The sequence below is a fragment of the Struthio camelus genome, chromosome 9, assembly GCF_040807025.1.
Source record: "Struthio camelus isolate bStrCam1 chromosome 9, bStrCam1.hap1, whole genome shotgun sequence".
Taxonomy (NCBI): domain Eukaryota; kingdom Metazoa; phylum Chordata; class Aves; order Struthioniformes; family Struthionidae; genus Struthio; species Struthio camelus.
In genome coordinates, this window is record NC_090950.1 from 6,592,758 (window position 1) to 6,614,657 (window position 21,900).

Sequence of the window (21,900 nt, forward strand, 5' to 3'; positions counted from 1 at the left end):
ACTTTCTCAACGACAATCTTAAAAGTGCTTTCCAGCACCTCTGTCTAGCATTCATCAATAGGCAGAGCCAGCTTTTCCAGTGCAAGCCTTAGCTTCCTGCTCTGAATTAACAGGCTGGGGAGTGCTCTCCCAGCACTGTAATTGCAGTGCTCTATATAATATCATGTGAGGACTATCCATCCCACTCTGTGCTGAAGCTGCAGCCCTAGTCTAATGAGCACCCTCAACACGCTACCAGGGTATACACCATGCAGCCAGATACCATCAGGCTCCTGTGCATCACCTGGGAACTTGAGAACAAGCCAGTTCTGCCACTCAGCCTTTTTGCTGCCTGACATGCCCATTCACTGTAACTGCAAGTTACACCCAAATTTCTGCTCAGTCTTTCTCCATCCTAGTTAACAGAAGTCAGCCCCCATAGGATGATCTGCCACAGGGCAGTTAAAGACCAGAGCTGCAGATGAGGGGGGAGGGGGGGTAGAAAAGAGAAGTCTGTTTCTAGCCTGTTTCAATGAGGAGAAGGCAAGCACTGCTGAGTGCTTGTTTTCTCTCTCAGGCCTGTTGAAAGGAAACCTGAGGCAGGCAAAGAGCACAGGGCCAAGGTCACCCAAGAACGCGGCGAGGGCACCTGCAGAACCAGCTGCGCACACCTGTGGCAGCCCAGTGCCCCCGGCACACAGCCAGTTCTACAGTGTGTGAATCTGTGACCGTAACTGCTGTGGAGCACAAGCTCATCTCCCGTAACACGCTATGACAAAACATCACACCTCACCTCTCTGCTCCTCTATGAGCAGCGTATGATGTCGCTATTCAGAGCCATCCTTAAATAAGGAAGGGTGGCACCTCCATCAAAGAGGTCAGTTTACCGCAAAACAGAAGCAACACTTCACCCAAAACTCTGGTTAGTGCAGCGACTGGTGTATTCAGCACACCAACCCACATCCAGCTTCTGTCCACACAGGAGCAGCAAAAGGAAAGAGAAGCTTCTGCACACAAGCGCTTTATGTATTTCCTGTTTGCTTTATACCATTCAGGCTCTAGCCCAGGAAGCAACATACAGCTATAGGACTAAGCAGGGTTGGGTCTCCAGGTAAACAACCCACCTTTCTGGACACTGCTTTTGCTGCCCGTTTCCATCTACTGATGAAATACACCTACATGAGAAGATGAGTAACCAGTCACTCATTAAAACACACTTCAGTTTCATCCAAGTTGCAATAGTTAGGGTGCCCTTGTCATCAGCGCTTGGGGAACCGCCAACAGGGAGATCCCATGCGAGTCTTCCACATGCACGTCTCAAAGCCTGAAGAAATTCCATCTAGATTACTGGTTTGGCCTTGGGTGCCTAGTCAAGATGGATGGTGCAGTGCCTGGGCACGTGCCGACATTCCTATGAGCTAGAAAGACGCAGTACACGTCAGCATCCTCATCTGCTTCTGTGCGCAACAAGTTTTCCTGTCCTGTGACCTACAATTTCTTGCTTCCATACAGTTCCATACAATTCTAATAAGAGGTTAGCACTCCATGTAGAAAGGGCCACTGGATTTAATCCTGTTCCTAGCAGCTACCTGCAGCCTACGTCACAAAAACGCCACCACCCCCCTCATAAGTCAGTAATAGCAGTTATCCACAGGGGCTCCCGGCCTGAAGTTCTTGTTGGGTTTGACAAGCACACCAAGGGTCTCCTCTCCCTACCACTCAGTGAGAAGTAGAGCTGCACAGAGGGCAGTTGCAAGCTTCACAACCGGGAATCAGGAAGAACGTCACACTCCCACCAGTATTACAAATCCATCCAGCAGCTGTGTGGTTCCTCAGTCACATCTCACCAGCTGACAGCTGCCTATAAAGCATCCTCGGTGGCTTTGCTTGACAAATCCAATCTGATCCGCAGACACTGCCCAAGTGTCTGAAGTGCGCCCCCAGGAAGGCGATGCAACCTGTGCCCTCGGGAGCAAGGGGTCTCCAATCTGCCTGCTGTTTAACACAGCCACGACAAGAGCAACACAAAGCACAAGTTCCCCAAGAAATCAACTTCCCCAAATCCAGCTACTTCCACATACTTCCACTTGTAAGTCCCCACAAAAAGATTTATTCTGCTGCTGCTATATTTACACTTCATGCTTTCCACCCTGGCTAGCAGGAACAGTGCAAATATATCAACATTCAGAGCCTACCCACAAGGAAGTTCTCTCTTCCTTTGTTTTGCCTTCCTCCTCTTAGCCGTGTAACTACATTTACCCAATCACAACTATTGCTCATGGATTATATACTCCATCTGTTTTGCTTCATCATACTGATCTCTGCTGACTTGAAGGTAATTAAAGACCTTTCCCCCCACTCTCCCTTTCTGTCTGCAGCGTGTGCGCCAGCTGCTCACTGGAATCCAGATAACTGAACTGCATTCCTCAGGCGGGAAACTCCAGGAAAATCACTTCTGACTACCAGGGTTTATTACTGACTGGACTTTATTAAGATCATTGCTCAGACATGTTGCCTTGTGCCTGGAACACATTGAATTTGTTCCTTATTACCCAACTTGGGGGTTGATGAGGAATGAAAAGAGTGTTTCTTCTGTGTGAATATCTGGAATAAAGAACTCAAATATACTTGATTATGGTACAGCAGGGTCCTCTTCTGCTTCTAGGCAGCCCAGAAAACAGACAATAAGCAAGCAAGCTTCCTGCTTTTTTCCACTGTAGCTGTTACTACACCTGAGACCCAACCAGCCTGGAAATGCAGGACCCACCTGACCAGAGCGCAGTGACTGAAGCGCACTGATTTGCCGAGGAGCTGCTGAGCCCACAAGCACGTGGGAAACACCCTGGCTACCACAGTTAAGCACCCTCTGACTGTAACTGCTTTCAGCGCAAAAATTCTCATTACTGACCTCTCTCAGGTCCGAGAGATGGGAGGGGAAGGATCGAGGCATTTACCCACGTTCAGCTAGATTACCAGCCACCTGCTCTCACAACAGGTTTTCCTGCATGTCATGCACCATGTTACCACTGTTTCTGATCTCACCTCCCATTTATCTGAGGCCAGAGTATTTTCCACCATTCCCCCCTCTGCTGAGCACCGTCACTTTTGTGTACAAAGCATGTCCTCTGGGCTCCCTCCTGGAAGGATACTACAAAAACGGAGAACCCACTACTTTTTTTGGACTCAAAAATCAGCTCCCAGCACCAAAGCCATACACCTTTTTTCTTCCTCTTGTGGTCAAAGCTTCTGCCATTCATACTTGCTACACCTGCTTTTCTCTGCTGAAAGGGGCTGGTCCGAGATCTTAGTCTTTTAGCCTCCAACATCTCTGCCTGTAGGTGTTTATTTACCATAACAAAGATAGTTCGAGCTCTGAAGGTCCTTACAGTATTTCCTTCAGCCTTTCAACTGTTTTCTTGGTATTTTCTTTAAAAATAAAAGAAAAAGGGGGAAAGGAAATCTTGGCACTAAAACTGGATATGTTCTTCCAAGCGTTCCAGGATCAGTTTCACCAAGACGGCATAAAGAAAAAAATGTTTGCATGTATTTTTGTGCATCCACACATTCTACTGAATATTTGCCTCTTGTACATTCAAGCATCACCAGAGGCCTTCTGGCCATCACACTGAGAATTTCTTTTGAATTGTCTACTAAAAATATCACTAAATTCTTCTTTAACCCAAGAATACAGACCCTTATTTGTAGGAGCAGGAAGGGCTTGTGTATCCTATTCCTAAATGTGTAATTTCAAGTTCGCCTTACTGCAGGGCCAAAGAAAAGAAAACCCCACACCCCCACAAACCCCAGGCAATCTGCACTGCTGTGCATGATTCACGGCCTCTAAACAGCTGTCACCGCAATTACTTCCAGACCTTCATGAAATCACTAAATAGCACAGATCACTGCAGAACCCCTACAGGGAGGGAAGCAGAATCTCAAACACCTATTCAACAGGGATTCCCATTAATTGTTACGACTAAAACTTTGTTCGCTGGCTCTTAATCCTTTTAAGGCGTGCGCTACAGAGATACTATATAATAACATTATTTGGGGGCAACAAAGCAGGCTTTTGTGAGGCATTTATGTATATGGTTAATGCTGCTGCTGAAAGCAAACCTATAATTCCTCAAAGTCACACTTGTTTGGCAAGAGCTACGTTCCATAAAACCCTCTCGAGAGTCATTTCTGTTCTCAAGACATCACTAATGTCCCATGAGCTTCCCCTCTGTTTTGTTTCAGACAGATGTCTGGACAAGTAACCCTTCGCTACACTTTTCTGTAACACCTGCCTTGTCTTCATGGTTTATTAAAAACTTGCGTCACCGGGTCAGTGATTTCCCCAGCCATCTCGTCAGACTCTTCTTAGATACCAGTTATTGAGTTCTCCCTTTAGAAAAAAAAATATTACAATACCAGCTGCTTAACACATGCCGCATCGGACGGATGGAGGTACCCGAGTACTATTAACGGGGGGACAGAAGCACACCACTCTCATTCTTCCTACGCGCAGGACAAGCGCCTTGCAAGTGGCTTGCTTTTTATGCTAATTTTACCATCTTCACCCAGTAACAAAGCTAAGTGACGGTTAAGACTTCTTCCCAATATATTTCTTTTTGTCCTTAAACCGAACCGTATTTAAGACCCATTCAAGATTTCACTGCTCTCTCCTGCGTAGACGAGGCCGCGTCTCTGCTCCAGGTAACAGGGAGGCCGACTGAGCTACGCTCCTACTCCAGGACGTGTCCCTGAGGCAGAGCGGGGGCACGCTGGCAACGGCACAGGGGAAAACTCTTCACCGCTGTTCATCTGTCCAGCCTAAGAAGAGATCATTTTGCTTTCAGAAGCCTTTCGACTTGGGTCTTTCCAAAAAATCCTCAGAAATAACATGCAACAACTTTACCTTTTCTCAGACTTAACCTAACTCAACAAACATACCCAGCTTCTTTCAAAAAAAGCTACCTACTTATTAACAGCCTTAGTGCTGAGTTTCCCACGTGGATGTCTCCAACCAGTGCCAGATTTTCACTTGCAAGAGTTCTGTGGGACCTCTGAATTCGCAAACCCAAACTTATGGTAGATTACAGGGGTTTTTTTTGATGGAAACTGCTTACTCAGAATCACACTAGTGGACTGCTTGAGGTAGCTTTATAGCCATGTTGTCCTTTTATTAACACAGCCAAAGAAAAGGATGCTGAATATACTGAACAGTGATCTTATTAGCAAATTTCTAGACCTGTAGATGGAGCACTTGCACTACTGGAAGAAAAAAAAACCCACCTCATGTGCCTGCTGACCCCTTCCCTGCAATTCCCAGCATCTTTCGAATTGGAAAAATATTTGTCCCATGTGGTTTACTATGGCATTCAGTTTAAAAAAAAAAAAAAAAAAAGGCAAGCAAAAGTTCAAAGACAGAACTGGAGCTTGGCAAGCTTCATCCAAGTCGGCCACAAACGGGAAGAACACGTTCCCATGCCCTGCGCTGCACTGGCTGTGTTGCACGCATGTTAAGACATGCGATGAATACCATCTCCGGGAAGAATGACACAATTGCTAGACTTGCTGCTATTAAGTTATAAAGGCTTTTCAGCGAAGCCCAAATACAGCTACCTTGAACAGTAACTGCTTCCAGGGGAAAGGCACAACCAAACTGATTAAGTTTGTATTTATTTATTAACAATAAAACCCTATGGAACCTCTTCCATTTCACTCACTGTTTCACTATTGCACTCTAGTGCAAAACCAGGGCCAATTAACTCATTTAAAAAAAGGTTATCATCCCCTTTAGTACTACACTAGAATTAGGATGTCTTTTACAAAAAGGGGTTGGTTCTAGGAAAAACAGGCTGGCAACGCAAGATTCTTTACACTGGATTGAACTAGAAATGTATTTGGTCCGCTTTGGTGTTTCTGATCACGACTATGACAAGCTCTTGGTGAGAATGGGCAAAAAGCCCTGTAGAAAGTAATTTAGAAATTCCAGTATAATTCAAGAATCTTCTTCCTACCTCCCACTATGGCAGAAAGAGCTCGGACTTCAGGGCAGAACCTGCGCCTCCACCAGCAGGAAGGTCGTACTTCCAAGAGCGGCTGCCATCTCACATCCCACTTGGAGATGCACTATTGCATGGGTAACATTAATGCTTGAAGGTTCGCATCAGACTCAGTAAGTCAAAAGGTGTATTTAGAAGGCTTTCATTCTGTTAACTTCTATAACTGAACAATTTGCTTTCTTTTAAGGGGTTTGCCAGCATCAGAAATGCAATGTGTTTTGAGCGCTTTTTTTTTTGCTAAGCGAAAAAAACAAACCAAGAATAACAAAAAAAAAAAATGCAGTGACTGAGCTTCGCCATTGAAGTACACGCTAGCTGAGCGGAACATGAGAGCTAAAGCTCCTGCTCCTTCAACACTCTGAAGCAAATCTTTCCTCCGTGCTTCCAAATACCCTTCTGCTTACCTCCTTGGATGAGCTCACCGGGGAACAAAACGTCACAGACAAAGAGAATTAGGATAGAGCAAAACGTTCAGGCTTAAGATGCAAACTGTCTCTTCCTGATCTTCCAAGTTCTTGCCTTGTCTGCTTTCCCTCTGCCAGAGCGCTGACACATGAGAAACCTACTGCCAGCTCCTATCTGTGGAATAGACGGCCCTGATCACTTTGTGCTGCTGATCAAAACAAGAACTGCGTTCCAAAAGTAGAAAAATGATTTGAAAACAGCTTCAGCCTCCTCAAGCATAAGCTGAGTATTGTAACAGTCGGAGTTGATTTTTAGAGCTCTTTTCAGCAAAGCACAGGTATTTTAGGGACACAGGTGAAGGAAGGAGATACTAGAAAGCTTCTTAAATTGAGACTTTGAAATGGTGAAGGGAAGGGCCTGACCTTGCAGCCACTTAAGAGCCATCCAACTCATTCTTTCTTTCATTCATTCAAGGCTGTAAAGCTTAATGCCCACACAGCAGATGACCAGACAGAAGCTGCTCTTACAAGTCAGCAGGTGTGTTGCATATTAACCAAAACATCAGCCAATGCATATGCAGTACAAAGGTGCTCCTAAAAATAAGTTTTCTGCTAGCAAATAGCCCAAAATTCAAAGCAGTGAAGTGCTTAGGATACTTCCCCAAATCATTACCAACAGGTTAAAATATATAAAAGTATATATAAAATATTTCTGCTGACTGCACATATGTCCAGGCGGTAGCTCTTCTGCATCTTCTTCTAAGACATTTAATGGACTGACACACACACCTCACCTTACCCATTCGTAGCACAGATTGGACCAGCCCAACTTGTGCACACTTCCCACCTTCATCCAGCCCTATCCTAGGAAAGGAAGGGGGGGACTGATCCCAGGAAGGCAGGCGTGGTGCTCGAGGAGTCTCCCTCCTGCAGTTTGGGAGGAATTGTCTCTAAACAGCATCCTACAAGCAGGAGAGGGGGTGAGGGAAGGGGGACGGGTGCACACGGCTGCTCATTTCCCCCTCTGAAGCATCCAGTTCCAGAGGATACAGAAGTCTGCAGTACCAGGAAAGCAACAGGAGACAACATGCAAATGCAGCGACAGGAAAAAGTACTGCATGTGCGTATATCTGAATACAGCACTGCTAATTGATTCAGCTGAACTCCTAAACTGCAGCTGTGAATGCACAGGCATCTGGGGAGGGGCACCCGGGACTGTTAATTAACGTAGTAATTATGAGCACCCACTTCTCTCTTAAAAGGAGACAGAAGTTTCCGCAAAAAATTAAAGAGCAAGAAACAGTCGCTGTACCCTAAGGCAACCACAGAAAGCCAACTCCTAAAAATAAACACTTTTCTTTAGTGCTTGCACCGCCTTCTAGCACAATCCACAGACAAATCTGAGCTGGAGCTTTTATTCTACTCTCAGCGTAACCATTACATGCAAACTTGGTCCTAACTCCCTTTTGTTCAGATCAACAGCTCCCCAACGGGGGGGGGGGCAGTCATACGCCCAGAACACAACAAGGCTCCAAAATGCAAAGTTTTTCAAGACATCATTTACCCAGCGTACTAGAACAAACATACCCTGGCATGCCCATGGACAAGAGGAAGGTTTCACAAACTCTTCTTATGCTTTCTTCACAGAGATGTAAGACTTGCTCCAAAACAAGCGCTCTGCATGGTCTCGGTTTATATGATACAGGAGAACTACAAGTAAATAAAGTCTTGCTAAAGTCAGCAGCCATGCCACTCTAATCACAGAAATCCAGAACAGAAGCAGAAAGGAAAAAAAATCACCATCTTATTAGAAAACAATATGCCACCTTCTCCAACCAAGTGGCAGGAGGCAAGGTGACCAAATAAAAACAAGCAGTACTGAACAGGAAGGAAATAAAAAGGGGACAAAACCCCCACTATTGTTTAAGTGATACACTGGTCACCTGAAAGGAGACACATTATTTATTTCAACTATGTATGTCCTTTTTGATTCATTTTCCCCTCTGATTTGCCGTCACTGGTGAATTACAAGGTTACTAATAATGCACAGCAATGAATAATGTATCACAGTCATACCAGCTGAATTTTGTCTGTCTGTATGGCATGGTGAGTATTCTTAAATTTATTACAGTGCAGGTATTTTCTACATGGGAGCTAAGGCTTGTACACATAGAGTAGCTCAGACCTATAAAACAATAGAAACATTCTAAAGTCATTGTTGGAGAAAAATCAAACACAAATGGTAGTCAATTGTCAATTGACATTCAGACAACTGCCCCGAGTTATGAATGAAGGGACGAGACCTTCAGTTCGACAGTTCCATACAGAACATGTTCCCTGTCGTTCTATCAGTCTTACGAAGCCACAGCTTGCGAGACCGTTAGAAACGGTTCAAGTGTATTAAAAAAAGGCGCAGGGAGCGAGAGGAACACCCACACAAACCCCACGACCCACCAATGCCCGTTATTCTCCATCGCTTGAGATGGAGTTTCATGACAGCATTTAAAGAGCTTCTTGGGAAGGCAAGAAGTGCCATCCATTTAAAGACTTGTTCCCACCCAGAATCACACAATACCAGCCAGCTTCACTGCGCAGCTTTGGGGTTGGGAGGAGGAGGGGGGGGAAAAAGGAAAAAAAAAAAAAAAAAAGGGAAAACACACACATCCCAAGAGGCTTTTCCCCCCCCCCCCAAGAGGAAAGTGACCCTTAACAGCATGCAGTTAATGCCTGACCATCTCAAGACTCCTGCAGCATTTGTACCGGAAAAAATATAATCCGATACGCAGGTTATATTCATTCATATAAAGCAACATCATGTGACCACACTGCATCTGCCCAGAGTCAAAAGGTTAGGTATAGAATAAGAACAGAAGATAGAGGCATCCTAGCTCTGGGAAGTGAAATTTGGATTTAAAACACCCCACCAACCTAGCAGTATTATCAGTGCCTTTTACTGTCTTTAGCAAAGCTACAAACAAAGCCCATCTGAACAGCCCACTGCGAGCGGCCTGCAGCACAGGGCGACACAGGCGCAGTCCGACCTCGCACCTCGTTCAAGTGCGGCCCCAGAAAGGGCTGGTCCCAGCCCCCTTCCTTCAGCTGCATGTTCTCCTCCTTGCCCTGGAGGATTAACTGCACACCTTGAGAGCAAATACGTTCAACAAGCTGGCCTGGTAAAGAGAAGTGGGTTTTTCGGCGGGTTTGTTTTTCCATCAGGCCAACTTTCTGAACAGGCTGATTCTATGGCCACATCATCGCTAGATACAACAGAAGGAAAGGCAGCAGGAGCACATGAATAAAAAGACATTTGTAACAGGGTGGGGGGAAGGAAAAGGTGGAATGGGACTGAGCTGTAATTTTCTGCAGCTGCTCAAAGTTGCACAAAATTAGGTGTAACACAACAGCAAACCTCTGAAGTAAAAGGAACGATTTCAATGAAGTGAGTTGTTGTTACTGAGAATACAAATGAAGTTCTTGATGCCTGAGCCAAGTTACTGCTTTAAGAACTGTTAGTTCCATTAAAGCTGTAAATGAGCAGTCTAGAAAGATTCCCTACATATTCTTCTGGTGCTGTGTAATATACTTGTATTCTAAGTATTAACTGAGCAATCCCTACCTATTACTTAAACAGCTTTGTATACACTACAGCAAAACATAATCACATTCTGCAACTGCATCAACTCCCTGCTATGAAACACAGAAAGACTCCTAAGCTAATTGCCACTGAATTGTGAGTTAATTAATGAAGAGAGGAGCAAATGATAAGATCAAGCACAAGATCGTCAACAAATTCTGAACTTGAGAATTATGACAAGGCTGCATGAGCGTGCAGAACCAGTATTTAGACTGTTAAAAAGCAAGGGAAATCAACTTAACAGATATCCAGGGTCCTGCCACTGATTACAGTTCAGAGAAACAACTTGTGACCGAGCTAAATCTCTTACCTGCGAGGCAAGGAACGCTACATCAATAGGCACAAGCTTCCAGGCATTTTGAGAGACCAGATCCAGAAAAGGTGCCCATTTTCTCTGCTATCAAAGGGCCTGTAATGAAAAATAGAGCATAGTCTAATCAGGAGTTTCAGGATAACGATTTCACACCACTCAGCTGCAGCAGAACTTTCACAGCTCATCAGGTGGCAAGTGGAAAGATGATTTTTGTCCCAAATGAGCAGCTGTTCCCCCAACTGAAGATACAAGCAAGAACTATGTCATCAGGTCTTATTTGAAGCCTGACTAGTGCAGAGGCCCTGCACAGGAAAGGATTTCATCACCGAGCTAAACACTCAGAAGGCAGTAGCTAACAGTTCTCCCTTTCACTCATCAGCGCTCTCTAGCATATTGAAATATGTCATCCTGTAATACCAGCCTGTGTATGTATGTTATTAGCACCGGGCATATATATGGTCTGTCTACAATAAATGGAGTGTGTGTTCAGATGTAATAGAGCAAATGAAAAGCCTGGGCTACCTTTGTCAGTCTGTATCTCACACTGCAGGCAGAGACGCACCTTGCCAACAGCTGTTCTAGCTGAAAACATTCCCATCTTGCCTTTATTTTTTCTGTAGCTCAACCAGCACAAAGACGCTCACATGAAACACTTCAGGCAAAGCCAGACTCATTATGAGGTTTGAAGCAATCCATTAAGGTGGAAGCAGGTTAGGAGACTCCACATAAACCACTGACTTGCAGGGATACTAACAACAACAACAAAAAAATCCCACCCACCGAAAAACAACCCCCCCCCCCCCCCACACACACCCCGCAAAGGCCGTAACATTTAAATTGGCCATGTGTGGGACTGCTACTCTAGTGGGTAAGCGGCTTCTGGAATAAAAAGGTACACATTACATAAAGGTCAATCCTGCAAGGAATTGCATGCTGCGGCTCAGACACGGCAAAGCCATTCAGCATGTACCAGCACATGAACAGCTGTGCTGAAACTGAAGTAACGTACTCCGGTTATTCTCTTCTGACACGACTTTGCGGCACTAGCAAAAAATCCAGAGAGTTTTAGGTTCACAAAGTTAACCAACAAAACACAAGCCTGTTACTTGCACAGTTAAGTACACTGTATAGTGGTACACAGCTATACTGAAAAGAAGAATTACTAGCCTGCAAAAACCAAAACCGACTGCTACTGCTCTACACCTTTCCCACACAAAAGGTAATAGCCAAGTTGTGGCCTTGCTTTCATTTGTACCTGAAAGCAGCAAGGACTATCCAAAGAAAAGATGCTAACAGCACAATAAATTCCCTGGAAACCACAATGTAGCTCTAGCTTGTCTCCATAATATAGGCACTATATTGCCTCTTCTTTAAACTTGCTGCAGCAAGTCCAAAGCCACACACGTTTGATCAGACTCCTACAGCCATTAACACCAACAAGGAGAAAAGTCAGGGCATTTTCAGCAGCAGAGAAAACCCCAGGCACTCAAGTTGAGAGGAGCTCTGCTAATACCAAAGTGCCCCTCACCCACTTTCTTTGGGCTGTATGCCAGGTAGTTTGCTCTATATGTACGTTTCACTCCACACTGACCAAAGTTTTCGGACACTCTAAATATATCCATGGATTTAAGATCTCATTTTCAGAGCTGCACTTGCACTTTCCTCCCTTACTGGTGGGCCAAGCTCACGTGGCTCAGCGCACTCGAATACCTCAAGACTGCGTAACAATTCTTCAGCAACTTGTGGATGGGCAGATAGGCTTTGAAGTCAGTTAGTTACTCAATCTACTTTTTAATTTTCTTTTTCTTCCCCTCTCCCCACCTCCCCTTTTCAGAGCAGAGCTGTTCTCCTCCCTTTAAGGGGGAAGGGCCAAAGGGAAGTCATGCTTGCAAACATCTAGCAGCTAAGCGTGCGTGATTCCCTGCGGCAGCCCTGTCTCAGCATCTTTATGCATGAGATGTCACTCTGGGGAAGGTTCTTACACCTGTACTAAGCCCCTTCAAACTTCAAGAACGTGGCATATTCATTACACATCAAAACTCTTTTTCCTTTTCCTTTACATCCTCATTCTTGTCCTTTATAACAGGAGGCAGAGATTAAAAACCGGCCTTCTCTTTCTATAATACCACACACAGATTTCCAGAAGATTTTGGGGAAAAAGTCAAAGTCCTGCATCAAAGCCCATCACATCTCACTGATCTCACAAAGCACACAGCTTAACACGAAACTCTCTCCAGCTTCACCTCATGAGCAGTCAAATTCATTCTTAGCATCACTGTGGGAAATTTCCTGATCTGGTAAGGAGATTATTCCTTGGAGCTCTGAATAAAGTTGATCACCTTCCTTCTCACCAATCTAAGCAGGGAAGCACGAGTAATTTGTCAGCTCCCTTTTCCTCTTCAAGTAGACTTAGTTATGACTCAGTTGGGCAAAATACTTGGAGGACTGACCACAAGGCTCCGTGTTGTGAAGTCTAGCAACAACTAACAGGATATGGATACTTCTAAGCTCCCGAGTTACTGGTTACCTTTGCAAGACTCCAGCAGAAGTACAGCCTTGTGTGAACCAAGCGGGAACGTGCTCAGAAACATATTCCAGAGTTGCACAAAACCTGCAAGACCACATGAGCAACTGTTCTTGTTACCACGTTGCTGGAGAGATACAAACACAGCAGACGTGTTTCAGATCAGTGCCAAAGGGAGAGGCAAGGAGACAAGACAGTTTCTGCTACCTAGAGAGCATGGAAGGAGCTGAACCGTAGCCCTTCAGCACGGTAACTGTGCCTAAGCCTTACTGAAACCCTGGCTCCCTTCCTCTCACACAGGACGCAGGGACAGTTTACCTTTCTGAAAATTTACTCATTCTCCTGACTTCTGACTGGGATTTGTCCATGACAACCCCTCTTCATTGGCAGTTCCTCCAATACCGTACCGTTGTGCCAGATCTCATAATTACCCCAGCATTTACTGTATCTAAGAGGAGCAGAGAAGCTGGGCTGAAAGGCAGTGAAACCTAAACTTTTGAGGAAGCTATAAAGGTTCCATTTGTAAAAAGCACCACTTTGACGGGAAACTTGAAATACCTGCAAAAGCTTCGCCCTTCTCAGAGCAAATGTGCCTAAAGAAGAACAGATTCATAACCTTTCCATTACTTCCTCAGCTGCAACTCAAGAGCTGGTTCCCCAAGCCCTTCCGTGGTAGCCACACACAAACACGGCTGCAAACTGTGTTGGCAGGATACTGGATGTCTGAACATGGATTTTTATTCTTGAAAAACTGGAAGGAAACTATTTTTCTGCAGCTTCACAACTGAAACTCTTGCCACAATCAGGCTGGGGTGTGCTGAGCGCGTGAGCAGCAACCTCCCCCTCTCCAGGCCCTCCCACCCCAGGCTGCCCTCTCCAACGCACACAGCAAACTGCTGCCAACAACTTCCTCAGGCTTTCTACCCAGATCTTTTCTCCTCCCTTCCCTTTCTCAACTGTCACCTGCCTTCTGCACTGTACCGCATTCAAACCTCTTGCTCTAAACCTCAGGACCAAGCACAACTTTAAGGAGGCAGAGGGTGGGATGGGGGAAGTAAAGTCACCTACGCCTTCTTCTATCTAAAAAAGAAACAAAAAACCAAAAAAACCTCAGAACATTTTTGGAGCTTGTTCACAATAAATTTCTTTTTAATAGCTTACTAAAATTACACCGTATTGCTTATAAAGCAGACAGCTGGATTTTGGTAATAGTCTTACTGAGCTATCTCCAGTGTTTCCTCTCCTAAGATTTCAAAAGAACTTAAAGCGGGGGAGAGGGAGAAGCTTTCTTCAACATTCATGTAAGTTTTGCATCTTCCGGGTTTAAGTAATCCTCTGCAACCTAAAGGTCTGAAAAAGGTATGCTCTACTTTAGGCAAATGATTTTCACTTCCTTTTCATCACATGCTTCCAAAAGCAAAAAAAAAGACACACATCCCCGCAAAATTGGTGATAAAAAAATGAAGGTGCCAGCAGCACTGAGAGAGGTGCAGTTCCCCTCCCCCGTACCTCTCATTAAATTGTTACACTCATGTTCACTTCTCAGTCTTAACCTGCCCTAACACTGTACAGAGATCTGAAGATACAAAACAAGAAATCCCTAGGGCTGTTAAGTGGGTCAGCATGGTCCAGCTGAATGCCATACAAGGGGGTGGAGGTGGCCCTTCTGCACTTTGAAGGAAAAAAATCTCATCGCAGAGAGCAGCTGCTACAAGTAGTTCACTTCCAACTCCCCCGAGATATGCAATAGTTAAAAAGACTCCTTCAAGATGATGACAATCCCCCACCAACACGATCAGGATGCACAGCAGATACCCACACAGACAGATGTTTTGCATCTCAGTGGATCTCCTAGAAAGGGAGATGACTTCAGCTCAGCTCTCCCACTAGTTTCCAAGAAGCAGCCTTGGCTACCCTCCCCCAGATTTTCCTGTGACCCAACAGCACAGGCAGAGTGCCTGACCTGGCAGCTCAATGCACTGTCCGTAAGCTCTCCAGTTCAGCGTGGCTTTGTCAAGTGGATGCCCCCAAATATCTCAGAGGTATGGAGAAGAGGTGCCCTCCACCACCCCTGCCGCGCAGCACACCAGAAACACAGCCGGCAGACAGTGGCTCCGACAAGTCACCCGAGGTCCCTTCTCCCGAGAAAAACCCCACGGTCCTCACTTGCAGGCCTCTCTTTGGAGGACGCTTGGCCCAAACCCTCCACAGCTCCTTCGCGACAGCTCTCGGCAGCGCAGCTCGGAGAGAAGCCATCAGCTGCGTTCACAAGCATCTGCTGCTTTTAAGTCAGCAACCAATATTTAGTCAGGTTCCCTCTAATACCTTCCGGCCATATTAATAAAGTCTCCCGTCAGACTGTAAAGCAGAACCCATCCGTTCCTGTGTATAATTGCCTATGAAACTCGGAGCTGTAGTTTCAATTTTTTTCTTGTGCAAAGCAGAGAATAACCTTGGAAAGTTTTTAATCAAAGAAAAGATTGTAATTTATATGCTTATAAAAAACCCACCTCATAATATGATGAGAAAACTTTTTGGGGGAGAAAGAACAGACCATCTGGAGATGATAATAAATCTCACAATAGGCAGCAATCCCAGAATCAAAGACAGAACTACATTATATTAGGAAAGATGACTAATTAACTTGTGAGGAAGACCTTGTGATTCATGCGCTCTAATGGAGTTTGAGAGTTCAGTCGTCTTCATCAGTGTCATCAAATTACTGTCCCCTCAAAAATTATAGCTTATTCCCTGCTCCGCCGCTCAGGAAAGCATGATAGACTAATTGGGTATTTGAATAGGGTAAGGATAATTTTAATGAGGAATTTTGTATTTTTATATGCCCAAATAGGCCCTTCTTTTTAGATAGTTAAGGGAGATCTTTTACAGTTAGTAACGTGCACTTTTGGGGGGACCAACTGTAAATTTGATTAAAGCCAGCTTGTATTTATCTTTAATGAGACAAGTTTGCAGGTCCTCACACTGTTAACAGTGAGAAACTTCTAACCTCACCTTACTGTTAATGCAAAGATAACTGATCATACCATAGCCCTGGGGTGCAGTAAAATGAATTCTCCTTTCTCATGATTTAAGTTATAGCTTCCCGAGGCCAGGTCTCATTTTGTTCTGTGGTTTTATGGGATAGTGAGGGCATGATTTATGAACAAGGATCCAAATGCTAAAGAACTTCAAAATACTAAGATATGTGAAAACCTGCAATGTTTAACTATGTATCAAAAAAAAAAAAAAAACAGGAAAGACAGGCTTTTTTTTTTTTTTAAAAAAAGGCAAAAGCTCCACAGTGAAGGGAGACAAGTGAGCTCTTAAAACAGAGAGATAAACCCCTGCCCCAGCCCCAGTTCAGCATTATTAAGAAAATTACCCTGTAATTCTTTAACATCACACAATACCATTTAACAACATGAAGCACCTTAAGAAATAAAATAGGAAGCCTAATACACACTACCCACACTCAAATGGATACCACCTGACGTGGCTGACAAGTGAGGAGTGTCTGGAGTAACCAAGACAGCAGGGAGGTCTAGATGGAGTAAAGGTAAAATTGGGGGGGGGGGGAAGTTGACTTTGCTTTGGAATATTTCCAATTAATAGTAGGTACAACAAGTTTCTCTCCTCTATACTACCGGCTCTATAAGAGCACTGCAGAGTGTCTAGAGGAGAGCAGCTCTGTTTGCCTTCCAGTTTCTGCTATTCTCTTTTTCCTCATTTCCACTGAAACCTCTCCCGTAATGTGTTACCTCCAGACACTGGCACGCTCCAGACACACAACCGCGCAGTAAAGAAAGCACAGAAGAAAAGGAAGTAAAGGACTAATGAATAAGATCCTTCACAACCATGACTGGATAACGTGCTACCTTTCTTGCATCCTCTTTCTTGCATAAAGTGAAGAAAATGTAATGCAAACATAAGCTTTCTTAGCAAGTGAATCCATGCTTATCCTGGACCCTCTCACCAGGAGATGAGGTTACAGACATACCTTTGCTGCCAATACAAGAGAGGGAGCCTTGGGTTACGACCTGAATTTAAAAGGATGACATGTTTCGGTGAACATCAACTTCTCCAACTTTATACCACTCTGTCAGTCTTCTCCAACCTCCATCCTCCGTTTTTCCAAAGCTTTCTGCATCTAGCAGATTGTCAGTAGTAGAAATTCCTGCTTGATTTATTAAAACTAGTAGAAGAGTGAACGTAAGGAATTGCAGGGAGAATCAGGTACCTTATAGGCAAAACTACTAATTCTTCCTATGAAACATCTACACTTAATAATAATAATAAAGTGGGGTCAAGGGAAAAACACTGTGATGACTTAAAAATAGATTGGGGGAGGGGGGGGAGGGGGGGACAAGGAGAATACACCTGAACACCTTGAGCACACAGACAGCAGCTCTAGGAGACCTGAGAAGTGAATGACCACAGACAAGGGCTGCTGTGAGGAACCCATCACTTCCCACCTCGACCCCCTCCCACCCTACCGGAGAAGAACGCCAGAAGAGGTATTTTCTGTCTCACATTCCCAGTTAGTGTGGTTTTTGGCTAACCAAGGCCTTCAGGCTACCTTTACAAAGGAGGAGGAAGAAAGACAAAGCAATTTGTTTTCACAAAGATGCTATTAGAGATGGGGAGGGGGGGAAAACCATCAACCCACAAACAGGAAACCCTAAGACAGCTAATGAGATTCCCAAACCGAAAGAAAATAAAAAAGTAAAATATGTTGATGTGGTTTTTAATTCTAGTCCTGCAACAGATGTTACAGACATTACAAATTGTAAGTGCTCCTATTTAATATAATTCTTTTCCCTCGTCAAAGTGACTAAAACATCTACATAGACAAAAATCAAGAATAAGCCCAAAGGAGAAAGACCCTAACAAGCAACTGTTAACAAGTGACAGATCATTTGATGAGGAGACAGTGAAGTCTGTTGGTCGGCATGCAAGCAGAAAGCTTTACTTACTGTTATAATTGTTTCTCCCAATACACTGTCCCAGCAGATTTATAGTTTCTGATTTCCTTGCAAAAGCCTTGAAATGTATATATAAAAAGTCAAAGTCTGTGGTCTGAAAAAACAATAAGCGTTGCTTAAAAGTGGGGAGTGATAAATTCCAGACAAGAGCTTCATGCACAGATCTTGCATGCACCCAGGATGAACGATTAGCTCAAACGCATTATTTGCTCTTGTAAGAGCAGAGAGCTGATGAAGTAACAAAATAAAGCCTAACACTTCAAAAAGAAAAAAATACATACGGACTAGACTTCCTAGGGAATCACATGACTGATATCTGCAGAAATTAGCAACCAGGCTAACAGACGTCTCTGGGGCAGAACGTTGTTGTACCACGATCCATGCCACAGTTGCTCACTTCAGGCCAGCACTGGGACGCTCCTATATTCTGCTCATGGAGGCACAACCCTGTCTTGGTATGCTCTCTCAGCACAGCTAATTTTAGTTTTACTCCTGCCCCAGAGAAGGCCACCATGCTAGCGCCTTTCATGGCCTCACTAGCTGCGGCGTACGTAATGATGGCATGGCACTGTGTGCTCACTGAGTCCAGTGGGCTCCTGCGGTCTGTCAGACGGAGGGTTAAAACCACCTCCGAGCTGTTCAGACAAAGCCTGACCACGAGCTCAGATCGAATGCCTTCTCCAGCATTTCCAGACTTTTCTCTCCAAGGGTGATCACAAAGAACCAGACCTTGTTTCCTTCTTCAACTAGGCAGTACACTAGGCCATCTCGGTCAGGGCCAGCCACCACTTCCACTCTTAATTTTCCACACCTGCCCTCAGCAAGCTTTCCAGCTGAGGAGAAAAAGCATTCTCCTCGCAGCAGTACTGCGGAATAAATACGTGCAAAGCTACAATGAATGCAAAGACAGCAGTGACAGAGAGTCCCATAACATTAGCTAAGTTCTTATCAAGAGATTTCTCCTCAAATAGGGCTGTTGCCTGCACTCTTGCTCTCCCAAATGACTTAACACAGCTTATTTTAACTTCTTCAGAAGGCAGATTTGCTCTCAAAATAGACTATCACATAGCTTTGAATTCTCTGCTATGTTTCCTCACTTAATCGTCATTAAAACTCACGTAGCTTGGCCAGCCTCCCTCGATCTTGCAGCAGAGAACGCCTCTCACGGTGGTGCCGCTCCCACCTTCACAGTCACCAGGTCAAATACTGCAGTCTCGGAGCAAAACTCCCATTAACCACTTCAGAAATCCAGTGCTACACAACACGGCTTAGATTTAACACTTCAGGTAAGACAAGAGGTCTGGTGATGTATTAGGCTGGTAAAATGTAATAGCCTACAAGAAGATGTGGCTAATTAGGATCAGTTTATAAGTTCCCATCTAGCATCAAAATATCTCAGATTAAGGCAACACCAGAAAACATGCTCAGTAGTAACAGGTATTGAATGGGAGCTCTTATATTATGCAAAACACCTGACCACTCATTAATTTGGCTGCAAGCTGTTGTTCTGAAAACAATGCCCGGCAATAACAATATGATCCCAATGGAAGGACTCTATGGGGAAGTTATTTACTCTCTCATAAAGGCCAGATGATTTATATACGTTGTCACTGCCTATGCCAGAAAATTGATGATTGATTATCATTTCAGTACAAGCTATCCAGCCTGAATTAGCTAGATTAGGCCACATGGAATTTCTTCAATATTTACTGCACAATTGAGTATAACATTTGGATTAAGTCAATAGAAGGAAGGAGTTTTTAATCTGAACCCAATAACATCTAGAACATATTAAAGCAGCATGAATGAAACCTTTATTATTTATCATTATTACTCGATTATTAGTCAAACATCTGGATTCCATAACAATAGCCTGACAGAATGATGCTGTTTGTGGGGAAGAGCAAAATAAATATATAAATGAAATCTAGTTTGTTAAACATCTGTGAAGCACTGCTATCACTCATCTCTTTCTTAGCTCCTGGAGGAGAGTTATCCAAATTCTTACTTGTGCTGCTGGCTGGGTCTTGATTCAACAGTTTTGGTATCATGCCAAGACAATTCTGCAACTTCCTGTGTAAGGAGCAGAAGATCACTGCTTGAGATATTCCATGTCCTCAATTATTAGGGCCAAACTTCCTGACTAACATGACCAGGGAGTGGATGAGAGTCAGGCTCAGTGGATGAGAACATCATCATCAAAAAGAGAAATGATTAAAATCACGTGGGGGGGGGAGGGGAAGAGGGGGAATACCAAAAAAACTAAGAAATAATACCACATAGCAAAGCACCCAAATATGCTACAGAGAGAGTATGTTCTGAATGATATTAGTACAGATAGATAGTTTTATTCATTTTAGGTTTTTTGATAATACTTGTAATATATGAACCTGCGTGGGTTCTCTTCCAAGCTAATTACTTCTGAGGTCGATTACAGAGCGCAGAGCACTAGTGAAGCCCTGTTCACTTGCAACCTCTAACCACTTTTAACAGATACGTGACTCTGGTCTATTAAATACTGTGCAATTCATGATTACTTCATTGAGAGTACTACTTTTAAAGTGAAGTTTATGAAATAATAATAATTAGAGTAAAGCTCAAATTGCTATACAGTTAAAGGCTACAATACATATTTTTGAGCAGATGTACAAACCGGTTTTAGTTTCTTCTGCACCACAGAGGGTCTGAACTGATGTTCCTGGATCAGTCACCAGCATCTGCTGTTGCACAAAACCCAGACTTTTAACTTACCCGTATACACGTTTACTTACATTCCTACTATAAGTAACATTTAAGTAGAGCATAACAAAGTGTTATCAACTACAAGGCTAGGGGCTCCCCTAAACTCCAACCACTTGCACAAATTCCACAGAAACTCCTAGCTGCTGTTAGATAAGTACCTAATTACACAAGAATCCCCATCCATGTTCCTGCCCTTTGACAAAGATCCTGCTCAGCATTACGTAGAGCCACATGTGAATCCACAAGAAGGAAAAAAGGAAGCTGCGCTACCCAAGGGCAGTCAATCAGCCTGGAAAACTTCAGCATTACTGCATTAAAGCAGACTAGCTCTGCTTTCCCTCCTTCTAGAGGCACAGGCAGGAAAGATTCAAGTGAAGAAAGGGTTAAAATAGGTCCATGTGAGAGGGAGCGTGCAAGAGAACCCAACCATCTGACAAGAGCTCACCACCACCTCCTGCGAGAGGGTGAGCTCAGGATCAGCTTCCCCCTTCAGGAAGGGCAGGCACCTGGGGCAGCCAGGGGCTGCTTATTGTTAGAGTAACAGCAGGACGTGAAGGAGAGCACGTCCCGATTAACCTGAGGCAAGACATCCTCCAGGGACAGTGCTGGAGAGTGTTAAAACGACCAAATATAAGCAGAGCCGGGTATCTGCCAACAGTCTGGACTCCAGCATACGGATATTCAACAATCATCAGTGGGACCAAGCATCCACCAACAGAAAAATCCCTCAGGAAGCTCTCAGCAACTCATTTCCCCACTTCTTCTAACCCTCTTTCAGCAGCCATCTGCTCCTTTCCCCTTCCCACACCAGTTCTTCCTGCCAGACACGAAGCCTTCCTTCCATCTGCTCGCTAGCTGTCCTCCCTCCTCTTCTTGGTGGTGTCTAGCACTAACTGAGAGGCAGAGCCGAATTAAGGTTTACAGGCGAGGCAGCAGCCTCCAGCGGGGCACCAGCCTGCTCCCGACGACCCGCACCAAGTCCCAGCGCCTGAGGAAGCCGCCGTGGTGGGTCACGTCCCAGGCAGAGGACAGCAGCAGCAGAGGCGCCGCCCGGCCCGGCCGCCCTTCCCGCCGGCACACGGCTCCTCTGGGGCCCGACCCGGCCCCTTCCCCACAGCGCCCCCCTTCTCCGCGGCAGCCAGGCGGCGCGGAGCCCGAGCTGCCCTTACCGGGGCCGGCGCTGCCTTCGCCAACGCAGAGAGGCGAAGCCGCCCTGCTCCGGCCGCCGCCATTTTAGGCGCTGAGGGGCAGCGAGCCGCGCGCGCGGCCGGC